Source organism: Coptis chinensis, chromosome 7 (assembly GCF_015680905.1).
Source record: "Coptis chinensis isolate HL-2020 chromosome 7, ASM1568090v1, whole genome shotgun sequence".
NCBI lineage: Eukaryota > Viridiplantae > Streptophyta > Magnoliopsida > Ranunculales > Ranunculaceae > Coptis > Coptis chinensis.
Genome location: NC_141462.1, coordinates 4,646,284 through 4,654,345, shown reverse-complemented (window position 1 = coordinate 4,654,345; position 8,062 = coordinate 4,646,284). Strand labels below are relative to the sequence as shown.

The window sequence follows — 8,062 nt, the reverse complement described above, 5'->3', positions numbered from 1 at the left end:
CTTCATCTTTGAATGTATCATCTATCAGATCCCAACTTGCATAAGAAATTGGAACAATAGCTCGTGATCCAATGCCCCGACTCTCGCTCCATTTGCCACCATAAACTCCCTATTACCCTACCATCGGCTTGCACTATGACTGGCAACTTAGTTTTCTTAGATTGGGAAGTATTGTCTCCCGTTGAATGAGATGGTTGGGACACACTAGGTTCTTTGAGAAACCGAAGGAGACGATTGAGACATAGTGCGGTCTTTGAGAACGGAAGGAGAAGATTGGGACAAAGCGCGGTGTTGTGAACCGGAAGGAGAAGATTGGGACACACCACGGTGTTGTGAACTTGAAGCCATTATTTAACAAATAACCTAATAATTGAAGAAAGTGAAGCCGGGTTCATCAAAACAAATATAGCACAAACTTGGCACATATAATTAAGAAAAATCATAAATGAAATACCTAATCAATAGACTTGATAAGATATATTGGCACAACACATATATATACTCAACCAAAAAAAAAAGAAAAATAAAGGTCATGAAGTATGCATTACCCAAAAATAAATAAATAAAGTGCATAATTCAACTATTATCATTTGCGAACTTTCTGCATCAGGGGTATCAAGTTAGGTTGGTCTTCAAAAATAGACTGGACTTCCATTGGCGCTTCTAGTTCATCTACATTACTACTCAATCGAGGAGGAGGATGTATGACCACCCACCAATCAGGATTTTTCAAATCTTTCGAATAGAACACTTGACTAGCCTCAGAGGCAAGAATGACTGGCTCGTCGAGTTGATGATGGACACTCTTGAGCCTATTAAAGTTGACCATCACCAAATTAGAATCGGGACAGAGTTTACAACCATTAGTTTTGTCCTCAACCCTCACCCAATCACAATAAAAGACCACTTCATGGAATGTTGTGTAGTCCAACTCCAAAATTTGCTTGATAACCCCATACCACATGGTTTCTGAGTCAACCGGATTTTTATCTTTCCTACTTGCCGTAAATGAGGTAATAGCCTTCATGCAAACACCACTATCTTGAGTGACAACAGTATCATCATGAGACTTAGTAGCGAAGACAAATCCATTAATGCGATATTTCTTATATGATTTAGCCTTGTGCATTGGCCCTTTAACTAACTGCCACAAGTTAAGCCTTTTGCGTGCTTTTAGCCTTCAACAACTATACAGCAAAGAAAAAAGATAATTAACAAAAAATCAACAAAACTAAAAGGCTCACCCTAGCTTAGCTACTATAAATGCCAAGTAAGAGAATACCTTATCGTTATAACCGGACAATGAATTTCAATGCGAGATCTCCACTTTCGACTTTGCTATTCCTTTCCCCCTACCACGCAGTAGTGGGTCGCAAGTTCCGATACTCTCACTGCAATTCATTCATGGAAGTCCATACGTGATTCTTCATAAATTACCAAAAAAATATTAAATTCCAAAAGCCGGAATGAACAACCCACCTGTAAAATTCATCGAAGTCTTTCAACTTGTAATCGAAAAATAAGCCATCTTCGTATTTGTATCCACTGTGCCGTTTCTAACATCACAACTTTGAAGTCAAGCAAAGGCCCTTCATCAATGAAATCGCCATTTTCATCAAGGTAGCGTTTACGAGTCAATTTTTTATTTCCTCCACGCGGCATGTACTCCATGGCATATCGGACAGATTCAGAAACTATGTAGGACTCCACAATTGACCCTTCAACATATCGTTTATTGCTGGGTATGTTTTTACACTCTTTCATAGCTCTATTAGTATTAAGAAATTCAGAAAGTATACGTGTTAGTGTTGTTATAGATTATTTTTATAAAAGAAATTGAACTAATATATAAGACACATAGTTGACTTCATCTTTCGAAAAGGATACATCCACCTAGGCCACACAACTCCACAAACCAACGCTTCATCGGGCTAGATGAACCATCAAATGGATACTAATATCGAAAAAAGATGGTGGAAGATGCTTCTCCAAGACACACAATGCTTCTACAATCATGAATTTGGCACCTTCCATATCCTTACGACTTAAAACCTTTGAGCACAAGAGTCCGAAGAATAAGCTTATCGGTGTAAGGCTCTTCGCAAGTCACCATTTTTTCGGAAAAGCATGTTGAAGCAACACAGGCAGCACATATTGCATTATAACATGATGGTCATGAGACTTCATCGTGAGCAAAGAAGGTGGGTTGGAACCGACAATGTTGCTCAGGTTAGACGAAAAACCCGAAGGAAGCTTCAAGTCTTTCAAAATTTGGAAGAAATGTCTTTTCTCATCAGCATCTAAGACGTAGGAGGCTTTTGGTTTTTTTTGTCTACCGGTATTAAAGTCCTCTTGCATCCACAAACTACTACGGATGCCCTTCATCTTCAAATCCTCTCTAGCAGCAACTGTATCCTTTGATTTTTTCACATCTAGGATCAAGTTCAATATATGTTCAGAAACATTTTTCTCATCATGCATCACATCAACACAATGTCGAACTTCATGACTTGGCCAATATTCCAGTTCAAAGAAAATGGACCTCCTATAAAAAGCCCCTGTAACTTCAACACCAGCGTTGTTGTCGTCGTCATCATCATCATCATCATCATCATTTATACTCCCATCAACTCTTGACCGTTTGGAACCTTTTTGGATCTTACCAGGTACATATTTAACGCAGGTCAGCATTTTGTCAATATCAGTTCCTTTAAGACGTGTTGGAGGAAGGTTATGTTCTTGCTCCCCATTGAAGTGCTTACTATATCTGGAGATAGTGTTAGAATTGCTTACTATACATAACTTGAATTCAAAAAAGTTAGCCAATATTTAAAGTGTTTATTATACCTAAATGGGTGATCCGGATCAAGAAACAAGCGGTAGTTTGTGTACACAATCTTCTTACTACAAGGTAGACGCCACGAGGGGTGTTGTCACCACAAGCAGGACATGCTTTATAACCATGTGTCACACAACCAGATAAGTTTCCAAAAGCCGGAAAATCGTGTATCCCCCACATCAACATAGCTCTCGAGTAAAGTGTTCCCTCTTTGTGCATGTCATACGAGGGATTCCTTCCATCCATAGTTGTTTCAACTCATCAAATAGTGGTTCAAGGAAAACATCAATGTTTGTAGTCGGCGCCTTTGGTCCAGGTATCAACAAAGACATCATTTGAAAGTCGGATTTCATACATAATGAAGGTGGGAGATTGTATGGCACTAGTATGATAGGCCAACAACTGTAGCCAGTTGATTGAATACCACGAGGATTGAAGCCATCAGTTGCAACTGCGAGCCAAACATTACGGCCCTCATTAGCTTAATTCGGCCATCTCTCTTTACATTTTGCCCATTGGACTGAATCAACAGGATGTCGCATATAATCCCATGAAGGTGTTGCTCGAGCATGCCATGTCATTTCCCGTGCTAATGATGGTATCGTATATAATCGTTGGAGTCGTGGACCTAAAGGAAAATGTCTCAATACTTTTTTAGGCACTTTTGACTCCTTCCCTGTTTTACCCTCCACTTTATATCCGGGGCGAAGTCGCAATGAGGACATATCGTCAAATCTTTTTTGTCCCATAATACAAGATGCAATTATTCTCGCAGATGCATCAATAAGCAGCTTTCATACCTAGGTCGGTCAACATTTTCTTCATTACTGGCCACTTTTCAGGCAAAGTGTTTTCTTTTGGTAACCAAGTTCTTAGCATAGACAAGAGTGCACTCACACTATTTCCAGACCAACCATACTGTTTCTTTAAGTCATGAAGCTCTACAACTGCAGATAGAGTTGTCACAGGCCCCTCACATGAAGGGTATAATTTTTCTTCGGCTTTTAGTTTGTACTCCGCATACTTTTTACCCAAATCTGGTTCGGGAACGAAAGGTCGTTCAAAATCAGAAGTTTGACCGCCATCCCCTCCATGCACATCACCCCTTCCACCTTCATGTACGCCATAAGAAGCATCAACAAAATTCCTAGCCCAAGCTCTCTATCTTCAATGTTTTCATCTCCAACTATGTCTACCACGGGATACTTTGATCGTTTTTTCACCATGTAAGGACCATACCGTTATCGTTAGATCAAAACTATTTTGAACTATATGCCTTCGGACTTCATCAAATACCAATCTTTTCCCATTCCGACATGTTGTACATGGGCAAGGACATGTTGTAAACCCTTCATACTTTTCTTTTGCTAAATCAATAAAATCGTCTACCCCTTGTCTGTACACGGTGCTCACTCGGTTTGGTTCATGAATCCAGTCCTTTTGAATGGGTCGTGACATTTTACCCCTATATAGATAAAAATTTAAGAATGGAAACAAGAAAAACAACTCTAGAGTTAGTTAATTTGAAGCCATCATAAAGTTTAAGCTAATTGTCAGTACCATGAATAGGTAAAGGAAAAAAAAGCATACCCCCATTTCTTGCTATAACATAGCCAACTATAAAATAGGATTAAAGAGACACTACACGAAAAAATAGCATATTAATCAACATGCGAATTCTTCAAAATAGTTCAAATAGCATATTAATTTCCTATTGAGGGAGGTTAGCCTCAATATAGTTCTATTTCATGATCAAGCAAAAGAAGCTAAAAAGCACACATTTGATCAAATATGGCCATTCAATATAGTCCGTGAGCGTAGCGAACTCTTGAGGTCGCTTTAGAAGTCACCTAAAAAACCACTTCGTGGGTGTCTGTCTGTACCCCCCAAACAAACCAAAATAATAATAATAATAATCTTTCCCCCTTACAGAATTCTCCTCCACATTTTCTCTCCTCTCTTACCTCATCTCACTTCTCTCTAATTTCTCATCTCACGCCTAACGAAAAATATTGGGTTCCAATATCTCTATTCCCGCCCGGTGTCCGAGTCAATAGGTTTGTGTGCCGTTTCTTCGGGCTTTCGATTTTGTTGTGGCCTATTCTTTGTGGCTTTAGCTTCTTTAGCGGGGAATCTGTTGAGGTTTTTCTTGGACTTTATCTTTTGCTTCTTTGTTGCATATCAAAGTTCATTTTGATCATCTACTTTTCCTAACGTAGACTCTTTTTCCCTTGGTTGATTTTGCCTAAACTTCTTGTACTTCAATTGTATATTTCATAAGTTATTTTTTCTATTTTAGGAGAACTCTACAAAGAGTGGTTTACTCTATGTCGTTCTTTGTATTGGCCTTGTTTGATGAATACACCAATGATTTCCTCTACCTCGAGAGGGTCGTGCTTTCCTAGGTATGTTATATATCTTATGAGTGGTTCATGTTTATTCTTTTTGAGTTAAGCTAACTGAATTTGCTGATTGAATTTCATTGCATCCTATGTTTTACTATATGATAGTTTTTGTTATGTGTCTAGCCAGGCCTAGGTATCGTGGAGGTAGCTGATTCTGGTGTAGGTCGGTTGTAAAGCTGGTTTAATGAGAAGCCTCGAGGTTGTTAAGCACCAAGCAACCTCCTGTAAGGGATCTTTGTCCATGCAAATGCATGCACCTCCATTCTTAGGTTCTCTTGGACTAGTTTAGTTTGAACTTCGTAAAAGCGGGCTTTTGGTAGCCAACCATACTATCATTCAGTTCCTCACTCTTTAAACACCTAAGATCACCTTGTTTGAAACACAGTTCTATTTGGATGGAGGGATGGTATGAATGTGGGGGCGCTTAACTCTTTTATTTCATATTACATTTTTTTTGTTCCTTAAGTGATGTCCTCAAGAAATGCATATCTTGAAATAGGTGTGGGCAGTCACATTTTGTATACTTACTCGCTTTTACATTTTGGTATCAAATATGGGAAAAAAAATTCAAGGGCTGGGGGAGAGAGCTTCTTGCTGCTGGAGCCATTGGCGTCAAAGATTTGGAAGTATGGCAATATTCGAAGAGCAACATAGTTAACATTGGAATTCCTGCATATACATTTTTACGGTGCTTTTTTCACTCAATCGAAAGTGTGAGTCAACCGATTTCTCATGCGTAAGTATAGTATTTTGTTGACTATACATATCATTTTTGCATCAATATAGTATACTAGTATATCCTCCAAGAACCATAAAAGAAACCAATACATAAGATGTTCCGAAGGGAAATGCTCTAAGTTATGCACTAACAACAATTAGAAATAGGAAAAAATAAATGAATAAATAAAAATAAAAATAATAAATGATAGGCACTATGATTGAAGATATATGTACCTGAAGTCAAGCACTGGGAGCACAATCAATGTCGAAACCTAAAGCTCCAAGCTAAGTGTAAGAAGTTTGTACTTTTCCTGCATTTGAAACTCATCTTCAATTAACTAAGAAATGTTGACTAAAGAAAAAAGTATGCAAAAAAAGGAATAAAACGCATGAACAATATCTACCTTGTCGACTCTCAAGCCACCACTTTAAAAACACCAAATCTGTACGGCATCTTATGTGTAGGGAAACTAGAAAAAAAAAATAGAATAACAAACAAAAGTTAAAATAAACAAGCACACACCTTAGAGTATTCCATTTTGTGTATGTCAAAAGTCAAAACCAACAACCATATAAAAGATTCTGACTTAATATCTTAGAGGAGAGTGCTTTAGATGCTTAACTATGGGTATAACAAAGCATGTACTTTTATTCAGCTTGTAATTAAACTCCTCCATCTAATTGACTGATACCACGTTTAAAAGGTAAAAACATAACATACTACAAACTCAGAAGAAAACCAAAACATGAGTCATTCAACAAAATATGCATCTAAGGCTTGCACTTCTCCTTGTATTCGGATTCCACTTAAAACTCTACATGGTCGAAACTTGAGTTGCAATTCAAGTTCAATGCAATTTCATTTTTTTTTAATTAAACAATTAATATGAATTCTAAGCAAAATTCAACTTGACTAATTGAAAAACAAGTCAGACCTGAGCCATTTCATGATGAAAAGGGATGATCTGATCAGGTGGAGACTCATTAGCTGTGAAAACTCGGCCAATAACATTAGTTCTAGGAGCAGCACCACCCACATAAGGTAACTCTTCATACCCAAAAGCTTCAACAACTTGATTGAAGTCTGAAGCTGTTTTTACAGGAAACCCTCTTAGAAGAAGTGCTCCACTTGAATGAAGTAGTGATTCAAGCCATTGTTTTTTGTTTGTTATGGTTTCACAGAAGGTTGAGAGATTGAAGCGGTTAGAAGTTTTGGGTGTTATGATTGATGGGAAGTTATTACCGTTGTAGTTTTTCTGGTAAGTTAATTTAATCAATTCAGTGAAGCCTAGATTTTCAACTGACATTTTCTTTTTCTCTATTTGGTTCCAAGGGTGAAATGATTCAGTGAAGGTGTGATATAGGTGCACACATCTGCTTTATGTCCCTAGTGTCTAGTGTCTGCTTTAATTTAATCAAAATGTCGATTTCGAATTCCTAATTTTCTGATTTATATCGTGATATATGAAAGTATGAGACCAATATATTTAGGTCAAGGCATAATTGGGTAAAAATCATCAAGTAGTTCTAGTAGAGACTGTGCCACAAATTTACACCTGAGCAAGAGGAAAGAAATGAAGAACAGAAGAAAAAACAAGGACTGTCAAATTTGTAACAAAATTTACTACATATATAAATATATAATTATGTCAACAATACTAGTACAACGACAAAAGCCTCTATATAGGATTGAAGAAAAAAACAAAGCCAACAGATCAAAGTTTTATCGTAACTTATATAAACAGCCGGATGAAACTGAAATACCATTATAATAACCAACTTAAACAAACTATTATAAACAAACTCATTCACCAAGAAAATTAAAAACCCTAGAAAACGAAATCAAGAATTGCAAACCCAAAAACCAAAATCGTGAAAAAACAAAAACTAATCTTTATAGAAACTGACCTTAAAAGATCGGAAAGATGGTAGCTTGGCTTAAGATGAAGAATTTGAGATGATAAAACTACCTCCTTTAGTTTACTTTCATCAAGATGAACGAAAAATGAGTGGATAATTCGAATAGATTGAGAAAAGTGGAGAAGAGTTTTCAGCGGGAAAGGGTTTCTGTCTTGAGAAGAAAAAGAGAAATTGCAAA

The 8,062-nt window shown here is 37.2% G+C and overlaps 1 long non-coding RNA gene across 1 annotated transcript; it reads right to left on the bottom strand.

The window, feature by feature from the left end:
• Positions 1 to 269: 269 nt before the first annotated feature.
• LOC147485419 (uncharacterized) lies at positions 270 to 7,560 on the bottom strand. The gene is made up of 4 exons (XR_015202287.1): positions 6,900 to 7,560; positions 6,369 to 6,434; positions 6,199 to 6,275; positions 270 to 363 (listed from the first exon to the last, which is right to left on the bottom strand). It is a non-coding gene; the product is annotated as an uncharacterized LOC147485419 (long non-coding RNA).
• Positions 7,561 to 8,062: the final 502 nt, after the last annotated feature.